Genomic DNA, 19638 nt, shown 5'->3' with positions numbered 1-19638 from the left:
TGTTTACACTGCTCAAATTACAGTTAAGATATAAACACCTTACAAGTGGTAATAGCCAGTGTACCTGAGTCAATCCAAGATAACCTCTGACATGTTTGAGTCCCTTTGCTCCTGCTGTTATTTATTTCAGCCATTTGTAATACTCTTGAATCTAGTACAGTGTTTAATATTAGAATTGCTGAAAAACTGAAAATACTTAAGCATTTCCAAAGAGTCAGAGCATTTGTCTGTTTCTCCCCACCTGGGAAATGCTTTAAGTTAAAGATCGAAATGATGCCAGTGAAGACTGAATACCTCAGTTAGTACCTCAAAATGCAAAGTAAAGAAATCCTTTCTACTGAATGGAACTTTTGTGTACAGACCTCAATATTGTATGTTTTACAAGTTTTTTGCCTGCAGTATAGTCCAAAAAAGTTTGTACAGGAGCGTTTTCACCACTGTGCAACATCACCTTTCCTCTTAACAATACTTAATAATCATTTGGGGCCTCCAGACAACAACTGATTCAGTTTCTAAAGCAGAATGTTTTTCCATTCTTCCATTTAACAAGTCCTCAAATGTGCACATATAGGGGGCCTTTGTTGTCATGTTTCATGCACATTTTCAATGGGAGACAGGTTTGAACTACCTGGCAGGCCAGTCTAGCACTTTCTGATTACACAGCCATGCTGTTGTAACATGCAGAATCTGGCTTGGTGTTATCATGTTGAAATAAACATGGACGTCCCTAACAAAAGGCATCGCCGAGAAGCTGGAGTGTTTTACTCCAAAATGTGTATATATATCTTTGTGTTAATGATACCTTCATAGTACAGTCTTCAGAAGTACATGATGGCTTCATAGTACAGTCTTAACTTTCATTTGTGGATGCAGTGCTGAATTTTTATTGATGGTTTGTCCAAGTATTATCAAGCCGTTGTGGTAATATCCATCGCAGAAGCATGCCGGTTTTTAATGCAGTGCTGGCACTGGGGGATCGAATGCCTCTGTGTTCAGTTGTGGTTCTGGCGCTCCTTACACACAGAGATTTCTCAGAATATTTTGATTTTATTATGCATGTTAGAGGGTGAAATATCTAAAACCCTAGCAGTCAGTCATTGAGCAATGTTGTTCTTGAACTGTTGGATTATTCGCTGGCGCGTTTTTCACTGTAATGACGAGCCTCATCCCATTCTTGTTCATAAAGGACCTTTTAAAGATGTTTTAACGTTTAGTCTTAATTGCCTGTCTCAATGTTTTAGAGACATGTTGCAGGCATGAATTTCACAGTGAGCATATACTTACCAAAAAAAAAAAATGGGGTTGATGTGGTAAAACATTAAATGTCTTTGTACTGTTTTCATTTAAATACAATAAAATCAGAGTTATAAATCACTGCTTTTTTGGTTTTGTGTGGTTTTTGACTTGCTGTCCCAACTACATATACTACATGTTAAGCCCAGTTCACTAGTTTTGGAAAGCTTCTTTTAATAAAGCTTTTTTGGTGTTGATAGTGTCTGAAGCTTCATACAAGAAAATCACAGCAGTGAATGCAAATGTGCTCTTAATGAAATTTGTGTTGGCTTTAAAGTTCAACCCCGATTTTCCTTTTTCAGCAACAGTAGAAACCAACAAACATTCCAAGCCAAAACTGCAGTTCATTTAGTGATTGCAGGTGCTTGTAATGTTTCATTTCTTGTGCTTAAGTTCAACTTGCACTTTTCCCTTTGTAGCAGAGGATAGCTCCATTAAATGAACAGTTGAGCATGATTTGTAATTTCAGTTTCAGTTGTAATTTCTTTTCTTTTTACACATGGTCAGAGCAGTGTTAAAATCACTTGTTCACTTTGCATCTGGTTAGGATGATTGACGCTGATAGAACAGTTCCACCACTGTGCTTGTTATTTTTTGTCAGGTGTGATGTATGTAGGTAGTGCTGAAAATACAAACAAGCTCATCCTGAATCGTGGCTCGATTAAGCTTAGGTTACAAACTCCAAAGGACACTGTTTTCCTGCCTGTAGATGTGCTTCTATGAAAACTAAACTTTATCGTTGATCTAATCTGATGGGCTCGTTTGTTACACTGACTTTTTTTCCTCCTTTTTTATTGCTTATTTAACATTCACATTTGTAAATTGACTGGAACAACTACTAATGGCCAGGTGCTATTAGTGTGAAACACATACCTGCTTGTGAAAGGTCTGAGCTCTCTGTGCTCTTTTCTTCAGCAGGTGTGTGTGTTGCTCTTTATTTCAAACGCAGTTAGGATGTAGTGCTGAGTGGTAGTGATTTGAGATTGTGTTTTAAGCTGCTCAAGAGGAATCTGTCTTTTTTAACCTAATCAGCTGGGTAAAGGCTCTGCGCTACGTTCTCTGACCATTTTGCCTTACTCTACATGGCTGTATAAAACACCAGTCCCCACTGATACCTGTTTCTCTTTTTTTCTCTACTATTTTCAGTAAACATGATAAAAGTATTTACATCTAATCTTTAGCAAAGGGAGCAGACTTTAATCTTCTCCATCTGAGGTTGGGGGCTTGCAGTGGTCTGGCGCAGTGTAATTAACCCAGCAGAATCAGACTGTGATGAATCACTGGGGGGAGAGGGAGTGCAAAGAGAAGGAGCAACGCGGTCAAATCAAAGTTGTGATTGACATTGTGTGGAAGTAGAGAGAATGAGGGAAGGGTGGACAGATAGCATCTGTGGAGGCAGACAGGAAGCCTGTGTGCAGTGTTGTCAGGTAGAGGATCTGTACAAGCCTCCCTCTGCTAATTTGGACCACCCGTCAACCTGATGTCATCTAGCCTTCAAATTATTGCTAATCCTTAATTTGAAGTGCTCTGTTATGGGGCCATATGGTAATGCTGCAATTTGTCATCAGGAACTTCATAGTAAGCAGTAGTCACATACAAGTAGAAGCCATTCACCTGCAGTTACAACCTTTTCTTAAGATAATTTATGTTTGTGATCCATATCCATACTTAGATAACATCAGAATACTATATATATATATATATATATATATATATATATATATATATATATATTGTGTGTGTGTGTATGTATGTATGTATGTATGTATATGTTTGTATACAGAAAATTACACAGTCTCAATAACTAAATATAGCATAATTTTCTGTATTTAGTCTCTCTGTTGTTTCTTCTTTGTTACAACTTTCATTCTTTTCAGAAGACCAGTTTTTCAAAGGAATCTACAGGACGATTTTTCACACCTCCAAAGTTCAGTCTTAGAAGTTGGTTGCATTTTCTGCTTCTCATGGACCAAGTTATCCCAAACACATTCAGTGATTATTGCGGTCTGGGGTGGTCAGTCTGTTGATCTGAGAACACCAGCATCTTTTTTGTTTGATTTGCAAATGTTCTTTTTATATAAACTGCTTCTTGACAGCTACACACCCTTTCAGACCCACTGTGTTGAGTTGTCTTCTCACAGTGGAAGGATGAACAGAAACTGATTTCTGAAGAAATTGATTTTCTTTTCTCTCTCAAAGATGAAAAATTGTATGTACTGTTTTATCTGATAGTGACATGTTTGGTGATCTACCAGTTATTTTGTAATTGTTAAGAGTCCTATTATCTCTATATCTTTTCATTCTTTTTTGGAAACCTCTGTTTAATCAATTTGTTTTCCTTTGACTTTCGCCTTCCTTTTGCAAGTGGTCTATGGTCTATCTAATCTTATAAATATCTTCTGAAAAATGAATAATTTGAACTTAATGGCCACTTTGACTGCAAATTAAATAAATGAAAGAAAGGGTGGTCTCTGACGTTTGTACTGTACTGTGTATGTACATACATTCCAAGTTAAAAAGGAAAACTGATTGAGGAACAGTGCACTAACTCTGAGGGACTTTATTGATATGTGCCCTGACCTCAGAAAAATGTTAGCTTGCTGCTTTGGAGAGAAGCCCAGCATCAGACGCACTGCAGTAATCTCTTCCATATGGCCCTGCTGGGGGTAATGAGTGTAGGGAGTTGTAGTGAAACTCTTTAGGCCAGTTTGCTGTGCTCTGCTGTGGCAACATTGCTTTATGTTATTTAAATGACAATAGCCTAACAAGGTAGTAATTTAACTGTCATATTGATAGTCAATAAAAGGAATGCATATCAAAGTTTGTTTTAGAGTAGTTCATAGTTTCCTGTTGTGGCATTTGGATAGTTGTGTGTAATGTGGGTGTAATAGTAGATGATGAATCTTATAATGATGTTGTTGATGTTGGTGTCACACAAGCCAGACAGAAAAAGCCCAAACATTACAAGTGTTTCTTTATTAGTATTTCTTCAGGGAGAGAACCTCCAGAATATTTAGGGTTCTGCTCTGTATTCTCTTACGCTTTTTCCTCTCATTCGCACATGAAAAAACTACCTGTGTGTGGACAGTGTGCCCCAGATATGTCCTGTTGGTCAGCAGTGTTCGGATTTCTCATTCTCCTCAAGGTTTGCCCAGACATAACAGTCAAAATCTGGTTTCAAGAGTTGAAGGCATTTGCAGTTGCCCAAAATACAACTGTAGTATGTCTTTAAATCCCACAAGAGGGGTCCATGCCAGATCACGATCCCAAAATCTGATCAGGGGCGCAGTCTAACAGCAGATGTAAATAGGACTTCAGTGTACTGTAGATGGGTTGAGGTTAGTAAGTAAATAGGAATGTTGCTTATGCAGAGAGGAGACAGACTGACATTTCCCAGATGCAGGCAGCTAATTAGCCCAGAGTATTCCCCTGGTGCTGAGTGTGTGAGAAACCAGTTGTGTGTGAGACAGAGAGACCAACCACCAGTGCACCGCACTACTACAACCGTTTGGACCTTCCTCGGAAGGGCCTGCAGTGTTTATAGTCTAAACCTCTACATTCAACAAATACCACTTTGGTATTTGCTTTAAAACCCAGGAGTGCTATTCCAGAGAGAGAAAAAGAGAGATGATGGTGTGCTTTTTAAATTTTTTTAAGAACTCATTCAAAACCACAGTGTGGTTTATGTGTGAGTTTCATCACTGCTTGGAGATTTCTTTGTCGACATACATTGAGTTGGTTCTCATTCTCTCTCTGTCTCGCTCTGGTGGGAGTGGGCAGCTCTGATGGAAGGTCATGTGATTATGCCCAGTCTCTGTCCTGGCAGGATGTCTTCAACCTGCCATTTTCCTGGCCCCCTCTCAATGTGGCTCCCTCTCTTACCATCTTTCTTCCTCTCTTTCTCTTACTGTAGTCAGCGTGTCTGAGCCGTTGCTCATGTTTCTGGTGCTGTGTACTGTAATTAAGGGTCCATTCTCCTCTAAATGCTCTCTCTCTCTCTCTCTCCATTCTCCTCTAAATGCTCTCTCTCTCTCTCTCTCTCTCTCTCTCTCTCTCTCTCTCTCTCTCTCTCTCTCTCTCTCTCTCTCTCATAGTCTCCCCATCTCTCCACTCTGATTATTGTGTGTGCTGCAAATTCTGCACGTTAAGTGGAGCTTCAGATACTTCATAGTGGTCAGTGCAATCCAAGAGTGACCCTTTAGGTGTAGTCAGGGACAGATTGTGGTCTTGCGAGGCCCCTGGGCACAAGTGGCTTTGGGCACACTTACGTTCATGTGGACTTTCTGCAATGTAGATTTGACGCTTTTCTGTTTTGAAAATAACAAAATTAGCCTTTCTAATGCGCAATGCTCTAATGTTTCTATATCATAATAGTTTGTTTTTTTCTTTTTGTTTTAACACAGAGTTGTAATGCAAAAACATGAGTAGTCCAACACACTGCTAAAACATCCCATTTGAATGACAACAGCAAAATCCATAGAGTCAATAATTAAAAAAATGAGGGATCTGAAAACAGATAACATTTCTTCATTCATTTCCTTTATTTAGTCATTTGTACATATTCAATGTGCGTTCATACATCTACTGTTTGTATTTACAGTGGATACTCCCAAGTATTTGAGCACCCAAGTTCCCTGGATGTTGGGCCCACTGGCCTGGTCAGTGATCCATCCTAGGATGTAGTCTATTTTTGTGTCTGCATCTGTACTTCTGATGTGTGTGTGTTTTGGAGGAGAACATGTGGAGAACAAAAATGACCTTCTTGGCCAATGAAATTCTCCTTCCAAAATACATTAACCCCTTAAATAGGCAAACTTAGTATGTAATAAGCCTGGGATTTTAAGGGGTTAAATGCTTCTTTCATGATTTTTCTTCATGCCATATATGTTCTTTGGAGTAGGCTTACACATGCAAGAACTACAAATGCTATGTTATCATTAATAACATAATGATATAAAAATGTGATTTTGAAGAAAGTGCATTATATGTCAGCTGCTATTCTTGTTAAACCTCTTGTTATCAGTGGAAATGCAGCATTTAGAATGACACTCTTCAAATAATATAATATAAAATAGATATAAAACACGCCATTAGAACAGAAAATAAACTTAATTATTCTTGAAAATATGTTTGCACAAAGTAGGATCTAGGAATCTGACTTTGAGATCTCTTTATTGTAAAGTAATATACATTATATTTACATTTTGTGGGCCACCATTAGACTTCACATCATAAAATAATACACCTAATTACTACTAATGTATTAGAATTGTATTTAATCTCCTTCTTTGCCTTCAATCTCAGTGTACCTTCTGATCTCGTAAACGTTAGATTCAAATAATGATTAAGGTTTCTTCTCTTGTTGCTGTTGAAAGCATGAGTAGCAGAGAAAATTGAAATAAGCAAAGATCAAATGCATTTTAGCTGAACATGGAGTTAAAAAGCAGGACATGCAAAATGACCAGATAAGTACAAATACAGGCTATGCAGGAGAACAGATCTATGTGGGAACGAGGTTTCCTAGCAACAGCCAAGTCAGCTTACAACATTAGGCCACCCATTCACACTCTGATCCCCTGCCTTAGTGCAGCTATACCATATTTACTCAGAGACTTGCCATATTGTGTTGCTGGCTCACACGTATTATAATTTTGTTTACGGAGGAAAACCTGCAATCATTGCATCAGGAAATTTCAACATGACAGCTCCCTAAACCACAGAATTATTGGAAAGGTCAGTGGACTTGTTTGTGAGTCATTGGCATCTTGCCCAAAAACCTGGTTAGCAGAGTTTGTCACAAGTTGTTGAGTGTGTTGTAGGTCTGCTTAAAACAGGAAGGACACAGCACAGAGGAGGAAGCGATCTGAGCCCCTGTGTTCCGGTACCCTGCGGCCTGCTGTGAGTGGAAGTGGTTCTCTCTCTCTCTCTCTCTCTCTCTCTCTCTCTCTCTCTCTCTCTCCCTCTCTCTCTCTCTCTCTCTGTCTCTCTCTCTCTCTCTCTCTCTCTCTCTCTCTCTCTCTCCCCCTCCCTCTCTCTCCCTCTTTCTCCCTCCCTCCCTCTCTCTCTCTCTCTCTCTCTCTCTCTCACATACACACTTCTCTCTAGTTTTCTGTCACATGCACATTTCTCTCTCTCTCTTTCCCATACTCTTTTGCGCTCTCTCTCTCTCTCTCACATACACGCTTACTCACACGCACATAAATCTTTTCTCTCTCTCTCTCTCTCTCTCTCTCTCTCTCTCTCTCTCTCTCTCTCTCTCTCTCTCTCTCTCTCTCTCTCTCTCTCTCTCTCTCTCTCTCTCTCTCTCTCTCTCTCTCTCTCTCTCTCTCTCTCTCTCTCTCTCTCTCTCTCTCTCTCTCCCTCCCTCTCCCTCTCTCCCTCTGCTGGCTCTTGTCCAGACATCAGCACAGTGATGGGAGGTCAGCATAGGGCAGGGCTGACCTGGTTTCTGCATGCTGAATGTTGTTATTATTAGAGCGTTGTGCCCCCTGGCCAGCCTCTGTCGTCTCAGTGAGAGGAGGAAGCACAGAGGGCCTCTGGACCCTGGTGCTGGTCAACAGCTGTGAGGCCCCCCACCACTACACACCACTCCCAAGAGAAACCTGTCCCAACTCAGGGCGGAGCAAAAGACTCTGTGCCCAGTTTTGTGCAAAATTCAGGGCATGTTTCTCAGACCCTGTTAACCATTGGACATGAGCTTGGAAAATGGAGTTAAATACAGTCTTCTTTAAAAGCCTGTTTCGATTCAGGCCTTCACCACTATATAAATACGATTCAGGGCTGTTTTTCTGGTGCAAAAAGTGTTTTTTTCAGGAATGGAACTGTAGCGAATTGAAACTCTTTGGTAAAATGTTATACATAAAGTATTCACTGTCTTCCAAGTTTGTCAGTACAACTGTTTAACCTATCTCTGCAGACGTGGTTGGATGGATGTCTAATCAATTCCAGATTAAGGCTTAAAATTTCATGCTTCACTCTGACGTACAGAGAACTGCATTAGTGTTTTGTTCATTTTTTAGCCCCAAAACCCCATATGACATTAACTTGCCAACTAAAATCAACCTCCATCCGACTCTCCAAGATGCTTCATGTGAATTTCGCTGAGCCCGTGTTTTTATCCAATGGAAACTACCTTAATCATGCTATCTCAATTCGCTATATTCCTGGCAGACAGAGAGGGAGGGGGGAAGGAGAAGGGAGGCCCTTCACCACTGTGTAAATAGGTTTGGAAATTGCGCATGCCCTTTGACTGAGGCTGTAATTGCATGCTTCTTGGAGTATTTTGCTTGGCTGAAGGAGAGGTTAACCCCTGAAGGCTGCAGGCTCACTCAGACTGCACCAGGTCTCATCAAAACTCCTCAAAGCTCTTCTTGTTCTCCTGTCTTGTGTAGCTGAACAGCTCGGGCTGTTCCTTATCCCACCAACGGCTTAAGTCAACAACTTGTTTTTGTCTTTAGGTGAACAAGAGCGAGTGTCCTCACACAGGGCACCAAATTGGAGCCTTGCACTGTAGAGATATTATTGAAGCCTGTGAAGAGTGACTGTATTCCGTAAGGCTTTGGCCTCAGTCAGCAAGGGTCAATACTGCCTCTCCCATTACTGTGTGAAAGAGGGAACCATGCTCTTAGTGTACAAAGGGGCAAAACAAAACCCTCACTCTTCATGCACTACCGAAGCATCCTTAGCCGACCTGAACCTTTTATCTTGGCTGAAGTGCTTTACTGCATCTCGCTTGACCACAGCTTCCCCTTTTCTCCGTGCAGTGTGGAACTGGATGTTCTTTGACATTTGAGGATTGTGGCTTTACACACAGAACTATGGTTTATGAATGTTGGTGGCTTTTTTGTGTTTTTAATGATATGATCTAATGTCCTCATGCAAATCGAAAAAAAACAAATGCTAAACCTTTTTAGGTTTTCCATATAAAGAGATTAAGAAATGTCCTTATAATGTATTATCAAATCATCTTAATCTAAAAATAATGTCCAGCAATATTGCCAATTCTTAGCTTCCTACCATTAGTCAAGAAAGACTAAAATCTCGTATTTGTTCTTGGTTTTCCATGCAGAAGAAATGTAATTGATGTCTTTGTGCAAACTTTGACGTACTTTGAGTAATTCTGGCTGGATGGCAGTGGTGTAAGCATGGGTCAGTTTGGAGGTAGAATGGAGAGGTTGGATGTGATTAATGATGTAGCCTTAAGAAATGGCCTGTGAAGATGATGCTTATTCTGGAGTTGTGGAAGCATCGTTGAGTTCCTCTGTCTTATTCCCATGTTGTTCTCTTGGACTGTTCCCATGGGCCAGTGAGCCACTCACTCCCTCTCAAATAATAGAACAAGGGCTTTCTCTCTTTCTTTCTCTCTTTCTTTCTCTCTCTCATTCACTAGTTCACTCTGTTATGAAATGGCCTGTGAAGATGATGCTTATTCTGGAGTCGTGGTAGCAACATTGAGGGGGAAAAAAGGAATAACAATGCTTGGGTTTTCTTTGTCCTGTTCCCAGATCAAACTCTCAGATTGTTGCCATAGACTACTGAACCACTTCTTAATGTTGGCGTTGGTAAGGACTTCAGACTGTTCTATAGTCCAATGTTCTTCTCTTTTGAAACTACAAATTGAAAATAAGATCAGGTGTTTCTGACTTGCAGAATGGTAGACTAGACATTTAAGCATGGGAATCATTAATGCTTAACTTGGAATACGTGCCTTGCCTATGAGTCATAGCAACATCCTGTGTTAGTACAAATGCCCTGACTCATGTTTACTTGTAGCACCAATATCTGGACCATCATGCCCTTCCTCCCAATGCAAGCTGCTGTGAGGGCATCAGAATTTAAACTTTAACTTGAATTTAAAATTTATTTAACAGAGCTAATGCACACCAAGCATTATTTCATGATGTAAATATGCCAAAGGTAGCCAAATGAAGTAAATGTGCTAGATTTAGCCAAGGCAGCATTAAAAGGGCATTGTTACTGTGCACATTTGGTACATAAACTGTTCTTTGTCTTCCAAGCAGGCCAGTACTGCAGTAGTTTAACCCATCTTTGCAGACTGTGTTTCAGTGGCTCATAAAACAAGTCATTGCTATCATAATAAAACCTCTGTACTCCTGAACGCATGTCATGGTTTGTTAAATTCCACCACCAGCACACTCGATTTAACGTTATGATGTATTGATTACCACTGGATGATAACTACAAATAATACTGGGCTGCAACGAAGAGAGGTTTAGAAATGGTTAAACAAACACATTGACGCATAAAATTACTACTTATTATATTAATATCATTTGTATTTATTCTAATATTAGTGTTTTTCTGAGCAAATAAACACATACTGCCCACATAAAAAGCTAATTTTAGGTGCCTAAAGTGTTTGCACAGCACTATCTATAATTTAATTCCAAAATGCTGTACATACATTTGTAACAACAAGAGGCTTGAAATGAATAACAGCTATTATATATTGCACTTTGTCAAAAACACAATTTTAATACTCTAATAATGGTGTAATCATATAATCAATAATATAGCAGTGATATTTCTTTAATGCAGGAAGCCTTCTTCCAAAGACATATACAACAAATAAAAACTAATAAATGTGGTAATTAATTAACTTTGGATCAAAAACCTTCATATACAGTTCTGTGCAAAAGTTTTAGACCCCTAAACAGTTTATTGTGCCAGTAAGTGTGTTTTTGCCAGTTAAAACAGCATATGTCATTAGAACAGATGGAAATAAATATAAGGACAGTGAAAAGTAACAAGAATTTCTTATTTTTAGTTGGTAAGTTTATTTCTCTTGGACACCCCGGCCATCGCATGGATTTGTTAAACAAACACATTGACGCATAAAATGGTTAAACAAACACATTGACGCATAAAATTACTACTTATTATATTAATATCATTTGTATTTATTCTAATATTAGTGTTTTTCTGAGCAAATAAACACATACTGCCCACATAAAAAGCTAATTTTAGGTGCCTAAAGTGTTTGCACAGCACTATCTATAATTTAATTCCAAAATGCTGTACATACATTTGTAACAACAAGACAAGACACACACACACATATATATATATATATATATTTATATATATATATATATGTGTGTGTGTGTTCTATGTAAAATAAAAATAAAGTGTTAAAAAATTTAGACTGCCAATGTTTGTACATAGTACAACATTTGAGCCCCAGCTCCAGTGAGTGGTGCTTAGAGGGTGAATATGTGGGGGGTGCTAGCCTCTGTCTGTGCTGTAGCTACAGCTGTGTAATCAAGGCTGTGGCCTACCTAAGCGGAAGAGGTTCCTTCTCTCCATCAAGTCTGTGTATGTGTGTCCGAAGAGAGTAGGAAAGGAGACATGTGGTTGGAGGGATATTGATGAATTGGCTGCATGCGACCTCTTTAGAGAAGTGAGCTGATTGGTTAATTTATTGAGGGGGCACTGGTGAATGAGGTCGGAGAGAATTTTATGGCCGTAGTCGACTGGCCTGAAGGATGACACGAACACATGCATGTGCACACACACATCGGGAGGTCTAAACATGTGCACACCTTAGTCCAGGTTGGTCTGGTGATTAGTGGGTGATCTATGTAAGAGGCTAATCAGAGAAGACACAAAGGAGGCAGTGGTGAACTGCCTTGCCGGCCAGACAGAGAAAATGTGTGTTCCTGACCTGAAAGCACCTCTCCTCATCGATTCTTTAGGCTGCCTGATGAGAGTAAAGACCACTAGAGCTCGGAGAAGTGGCATCCCTCTGGGCCAGTGTGTGAATGTATTCAGAGAGACTTCCTCTCTGCATGAGTGCATGACTGTGGAGCTGGTGTGGAACGAGGGGTCCTGCTGTTACCTATGTGTGTGTATGTGAAAGCGAGAGAGAGAGAGAAATAGTGTATCTGCTTAGAGATTGTGTGAATATGAGAGTGCTGTTAGAGAGCATTCTGGAGGCTCTGTGAGAATATGCCTGGATGAGAGGAACCCTGCTGGGGAGAACTGTGCATGCCTGTGTGGAAATGTGTGCATGCATTCCCGTCCTGATCCGTTGTGTTCTGCAGTGCATTGTGGTTGTGATGAGGAGATGTGAATGGTAAAGTCTGGCACTCTGTATGTGTGTGTGTGTGTGTGTGTGTGTGTGTGTGTGTGTGTGTCTCAGTGCTGTTGGAGCAGTCTGCACCCTCAGGGCTCCACTCAGGACCTGATTGGACTGTGAGATCACACAGCGCACACCCCAACCCCCCAAACTCCTGTCTTATACACGCATGAACATTCACACACGCTGTCCACATCCTCACGCTGATTACTGCCACGGGAATGCTGGGCCTGAGTCCACTGCTGTAGCTGGTTTGTTAAGTTAAGCAGGCTACTCATGAACAACTAGCTAAAGGGACAGTCTGACCAAGATGAAAAATGTAACCATTTCTGTATCTGCTGCAAACATACCTACGCACATTCTACAGTGGTGCTGCATTAGCATTTACAGTCAAATTGTCTGATTTGAAAGACTAGAAAAAAAACCTTTATGATTGTGTGTCTTGAAAAACTACAACTGCTGTGGGATGGGTGGAATCTGAATCTTATTGCACACATATAGCTGCTATTTAGATACTTTACCTCAGTTTGGCTTCTTTTCTCTGGCTAAAATGGTTAAAAAAATATCCCAGACATCCATGTTATGCTGAATATTTCTTTAGCGTTTTGTTCAGTGACCGAAGTAAGAGTTACACTAATGCTAGCTTGGTTATGCTAGCTATAGCTCAGTGGCTAAGCTAGCAGTCAGGATTGGTTGTCACCACAGATTCCCAATGGCTACATGATGTATTTGTGTAATGCATGCCAGGTACTGTAGAGAGAGCAGTGATGAGTGAAAACATGAAAATGATATATAATCTTGAAGAGCAATTAAGCTGAGGGATGCAGTGCTGTACTACAGAATACTGCATAACACGACAAATAACTTATTAAATTCTAGTTTTAGGCTCGAATGCCTCTTTAATACATCAAGTATCTACATCAAACAGTGCATCCACCATATATCGTATAAGTCTATACAACATTTCTACATTCTGCACATGTTAAAAAAGCTTGCATGTTCTACGATGAATCACTTAGATAATTTCGATACGCTAGCCTTGCCTTTCCAGACGTTATTGTCAACTGAAAACCATGGCTGGGGTAGGCCTCTCTAGTTTTTTCCAATTAATGTATTATCTATTCTTTCAAATCTGCACAGTTTTTACAATTTCCTTTGATTTTCTTTCTATGTTTTGTTTTAATGCCAGGCCATTTGACTATAACTGTGTCATGTAAACAGTTATTAAAAGCATAGCACTACTAAACATGTTTTTCTTTCTTGTGATGGAAAAAAGAATAGACAGGGGGAAACAGAGCTGAGACAGTCTCAGTGGGACTCATTTCATAAAAATGTAAATGAAAATGAAATATATTGAGTAAAATCATGAGAATGAATTTTAAACTGTGAGAGCTGACTGCAGAAAGCTGAATTGTGTTAGTCTGTTCAGTATTCTGTGTGTGTGCTGTAGTGTAGTAGTGGGTGGATATCAGCTGTCTACACATCACGGCCTGTCAGCAAGAGCACTGCTGCACCCTGTCCATATGCTAACAGGAGCTACTCACCACCTCCAATCTACTGAAGCAGAAAAGCATGAACCCAAAGACTAAGACCTGCTTGAAATTAAAAGAAAGTACAGTGAAAAAAAGGATACATTGAAATTATTATGCCATTTCCACTAGAATAGAAAACAGTACATGAGCACAGTTTTAAGTTTTGAAAACGTTGACTCAAATGTGTACATCATTTCCACCTGAAGTTTACATTGAGACAAATGTAGCTGGAAATTTGTACAGCTTACAGATGGGCAAGCAGAGGGCTAGGGTCAGTGACATTCTTTCATAGATTTCATTATTACCAAAAAATGATTTTAATTTGTATTTATTTTTCAGTTTTGTAGTCAACTCTCAATTGGCATCTCTTAAATGTGTCTAAAGTGTTAAAGTGTAAATTTGGGCATGTGATTAATATGCGCTGGATGTGGTAGTGTATGTGTCCCCAGGGCAGAAGCTTCTTCCTGGAGTGAAGCTGTAAGACAGAGGGGCCTGCGGCCTCTGAGCCTGGAAGTCTCAGCTCACTAAATGAGGGCATTGTGAGAGCAGACCTGGTCTCATCTTCATGTACAATCTCCTTTTCTATCCCCTCTCAGCACATTACAGGCCCAGACTATGTGACGACAAGCATTGTGTTCATGTGGACAGAGACAGACAGACACACTTTATGCAGAAGACTGGAATCGGATTTTGGTGCCTCGGCAGGACCGCTAGACAGGATCCGAAAAAACATGAGAAATTGCCTAGTTTCTGCTCTTTGTCTCTCTGGCATTTTATATACATCTGATCCCAGCATAACGTTCTCTGCTCGAACGTTTGTCGTTTTTCTAAATTGCACATGAATTTATATCATTCATTATAATAGATAATGAATTACCTTCATCTGATGAACATAAAACTATAGTAAGCACTGCTATTTAAGGTGCTATATGTTCTACTTAAATACTGAATGAACAAAAATATTCCATAGTCATACTTCAGAATGATCCACCTTAACAAAAATCTGCTTAAAAAATGTACGTTAGTTTTGTATTCATGTGAGCTCTTAACACTGATAACATTCAGACAAGCACATTCTCTAAAGCAGCGGCGTAGAGGAGAGATCACACATGCATGGCCGAGTCCATTTGCTCAAATGCGAGGATAATTGTCCGAAAGGCCATTAGCATCTCAATGTCATCGGTACATTTCTCACATATAGAGTTAGGACACATAACACCACCAACAGTCCTGCTGTTAATGGAACCTCTGCTTAATAGACTTCACACTCAACCTTCTGCTTGATTTATGATTGTGACACTTTTTTGCAGCACTTTACACTTAAATCCCTGAGAAGATTAGTGAAAAAAGATCTAGAGTTTCAAGATGGATCTTGGATTTATTCCACGCCGTCTTTCTGCTATCTTCTTTATTATTTCTCTCTCTGTCTCTCCACAGGTTGGCATGACAACAGATGAAACGGGCAGCATTGTTCTGTGTTCAGGCAATCAGGCACATTACCCGTCAGCCCCTTCTGCACCGCCTCGGCTTTCCACGATCAATCTCGCCCTCGTGGAACAATGTCAGGATGTCACTGTACACCTGACAGGTATTCAGGGCTTCTGCTGCCCCCCGTCCTGGCTGTGGGAATCCCCCCTCTGTCCGATTAACGCCCCATTCAGAGCAGTCAAAGCAGTGTGGAGAGCACACCGGGCGGTGCGCCTGTGATCGGGCCACTCCGGTCTCAAATAAAGCGCTGCTGAGGAGAGTTCAGGAGAGAAACACTGCAGGCTGTGTTGAGCTGAGGTACAAAAAAGAAAGATCCCCAAGTGCAGATGAGATGGAAGACTTGTGTAAAGATTGTAGAAGTCTGAAAAAGCTCATTGATGCCCTTTCTCACAAATCTGAGGGACAAATTACACAAGTCAGAGCAATGATTTGTATGGGCTGGGAAAGTAAGGCATCATATTCATACAATGACAAAAAGTCAGTGTAGTTGAAAGTGCATTAAACCAAAATGTTCTTTTCTCAGAGTTGGATTTCTCATCAGCGGTGTAGACAGGCTGTAGCTCAGGGTATTTAAACGAGTGATTCGTTGAATTTACTTTCAAACGTGTGCATCATTTCCACATGAATAACACATATTACATGAACACAATTAGTACCAAAAGTAAGTAGATTGAAAGATAAAACTGTCTTGATTGAATATATTTTATTCGTGTGGAAATGTACACATTTGCATCAAGTAAATCCAATGCATCCCTGTTTTTCAGAGTGAAGCGGTGTGGGCAAAGGAAGTTTATTAACTAGCCCATAATCTATATTTTTCCAAAAACAGTCATAATTCTTTTTTTATATAACCATTTTCCAACATCTTTTGTCTCCTAGAATAAAAGAGACTGTTTCTTGTTACTGTGCCTACAAGACTGATATATGTAAATGAGCTCTGTTCTGATTGGCCACCTAGTATTCAAAAAGCAGCCAGGGCTGAAGCACTCTTTATAGCTTCAGTGTGAATGGGTGGGGCTAAGCTGTTGTAAGCAGAATATGCAGATATATGTAAATGCATTTGTTTTTATGACATCACACAATCGATTCAGAATGGGCTGGTTTTTGCAGCTTGGTTTGTGTATATGGACTGTATGGACTGGGGAGGTGAATTGTATGAAGTTTTAATAAAGTACTATAATAAATCCTATATAAAACTCTTTAATTTCAAAACGATGATCACGATTCAGTTTTCAATGATAGGGGCCCTTTAATAGATGAACACATGGTGGCACAGGTGGTGTCTACCTGTCATTATCTCTACAAGATGCATTTTATGAGACACCCAATGTCACATAGCCTACGATATAAGTGTTATGTTTTCCTTTAGGTTGTTTTCTGGTAGGGGTTGCTGTATATGTAAGCCGCATGCTTTGATACTTAATCCTTCAATTTCAGTAATAAACAGCTCTTTGTGATGTTTTTTAAGAAAAGGGGGTTTTTGTTGTTTGCATCAGCACTCCTTATTTTACTCCATTGCTTCTGGTAAATGAAGAGATCTACAGATTAACCCTTGTCCCGAAGGACAATTAAAGAGAAATTAGCCTAAATTGCTGCTAATTTTATGTTGTCTGCTTTTTTTTCTGCATGTTTATCTTTGGCTGGCCTTCTCAGAAACTCCCTCTTTTTTAGGGATTTTAGTAATTGCTACCAATGTTTTTGTTTTTTACGGTTCTGCATTTGCAGTGGTCCTCTTCGGGAGAGAGATCTTATCGATTCTGATCTCAATGTGACTATTTTCCCTCAAACAGACCCATATAAATAAGCCCACGGGCTCCATGTATATGTAAATGCTGGATGCAGGGCAGGGCGGGCTTTTGATGTGCTTTGATGGGCCGGTAAAGCAGGAAAAACAGTAGATTGAGAAAGAGGAATGCAAGCTACAGGGATACACTGTTTACTTGTGTGCTGGGAGCTGGTTAGTAACTCCCTCTGCCTCATTTTTGTTTCACCTTTTTCCTTCCTTCCCTCCCTCTGCCGCTTTTCAATTCCCAGTGAACCCCGGGTGCACTTGGATCAGGCTGCGAGCTGGAATATTGCGCCGTGAGATCAATGCTGTGTGGAGAGAGCAGTCTGCAGAGGGAGAGAGAGAGTGAGAGAGATGGCAGCAGAGACCACAATGTGTCATGCTAGCATGGAGTTGTAATTGCTATTGATCAGCTGTGTTTTTAATGTAAAGCTGTTCAAACGCTGCATGGCCAGCTGCAGCACAGCCCAAGAAAGAGTGGGAGGGAAGAGAGAGATAGAGAGAGAGAGAGAGAAATCCAAGCTAACATGGTGCAAGAGTGCAATAGAAAATCACGTTCCCATGTCTTTTTTTTCCCCTCCCTCTCTCTTCTCCTCCTTCTCCTCCTCCTCCTCCTCTTCCATCCCTCTGTCTCTGGCTGCAGATTGATCTTCCTGTTCCCGCTGCTCTGGAGCGGGGCTGTGTCATTACCCTGCTCTGTCATTAGAGCGGAGCCATCGGCACTGCTGGCCTCGCCTGTGTCACTCTACACAGACAGCTCCACTTTTCTCTCACACTGCTCCCTATATTTATTAAAGCCGCTGACAGCCCGCTGCCTCGTAGACACATTAGGAACCCTTTAACCCCTGACTGTGGCTGGGGATGCTGCTTTACAGCAATGCTGAGGCCACTGGAGATCACCGCCATGGCCTTCTGAGATTCACGCTGTTCCCTCTGGTCCAGCTTTGTGCCTTTTATCTAAAATAGTGACTGAATATTAGGGACAAAGAGCAAAGATTTTGACCAAATGTTGCACATTCATCCTGTCCAGATAATTCTTCTTTTACTTCACTCCGTTTAAGGGCCTGTGTGTGGGCCTGCACTGTAAGTCCTCACTACCACAGAATAACTTGCTCATTAGTTCCATAGCAGTTTCTGAAACATTCAAAGAAGTTGAGAAGTTGAACTGAAAAATTCATAGCAGTTACTCAGACATTCATAATAGTTACTGAATAACTCATAGTGGTTACAGAGTAATTCATAGTGGTTAATGAATAATTCATGGAGTTAATGAATAACATAGTAGTTACTGAATAATTCATAGCAGTTACTAAGTAATTCATAGTGGTTAATGAATAACTCATAGTAGTTAATAGTAATTACAGAGTAATTCATAGTAGTTAATGAATAATTCATACTAGTTGAGTAATTCATAGTAGTTACAGAGTAATTCATAGTAGTTAATAAATCATTCACAGTAGTTAATAAATAATTCATAGTAGTTACTGCATAATTCATAGTAGTTACACAGCAATTCATAGTAATGAATTCATAGTAATAACTCAGTAGTTAATGAGCAATTAGTAGTAGTTACTAACTAATTCATAGTAGTTACTGAATAATTCATAGTAGTTAATGAATAACTCATAGTAGTTAATGAATAGTTAATAGTAGTCACATGGTAATTTATAGTAGTTAATGAATAACTCAGTAGTTAATGAGCAATTCATAATAGTTACCGAATAATTCATAGTAGTAGTTACTGAGTAAATCATAATAGCTACTTAGTAATTCATAGTGGTCAATGATTAACTCACAGTGATCAAAGAATTACGCACAGTAGTTAATGAATAGCTCATAGTAGTTCATGAATAATTCATAGGAGTTAATGAACAATTGATAGTGGTTACAAAGTAACTCAGTAGTTACTGAAAAATTCATAGTAGTGTATAACTTGTAATAGTTACTGAATGATAAGTCTTAAGATTAATAACTAAATAATATATGTAGGGTTCAAGGGATTGATCCTGTGCCGTCTCTCTCTGTGCATGCACTGGCATTTCCAAGACTTGTTCAGACACCATTTGTGATTGCATTCGCAAGCCCTCTTATGAAGTGCATGACTGGTACACTACTGCGAAATCCATTATCCTCATGCTAAATCCACCATAAACCACTTGTTAAGAGGTCATGTTGTACCTATGTATTATATTATTACACAAATTGAAGTGCCATTCAGTGTGTATTCAAAACATTCAGTTGTTTAAATGGCTTTGTTATATTTGGCCTTGAGAATAACGCTGCAATACTGAGTACAAAAAGAACTTCTCACATATCTGTGCTAAATAGGAATGACCCATAGCTGCTGAGTGGTTTTTGCTGAGCTAGTAGCACGATGATGAGGTTACATCTAGCTTTGTTTGTTACATTTGTTCGTGGAGGCTTGTGGAGTCCCACTGTAA

This window comes from Colossoma macropomum, unplaced genomic scaffold, assembly GCF_904425465.1.
Source record: "Colossoma macropomum unplaced genomic scaffold, Colossoma_macropomum, whole genome shotgun sequence".
NCBI classification, from domain to species: Eukaryota; Metazoa; Chordata; class Actinopteri; order Characiformes; family Serrasalmidae; genus Colossoma; species Colossoma macropomum.
This window is presented reverse-complemented; position numbering follows the sequence as displayed.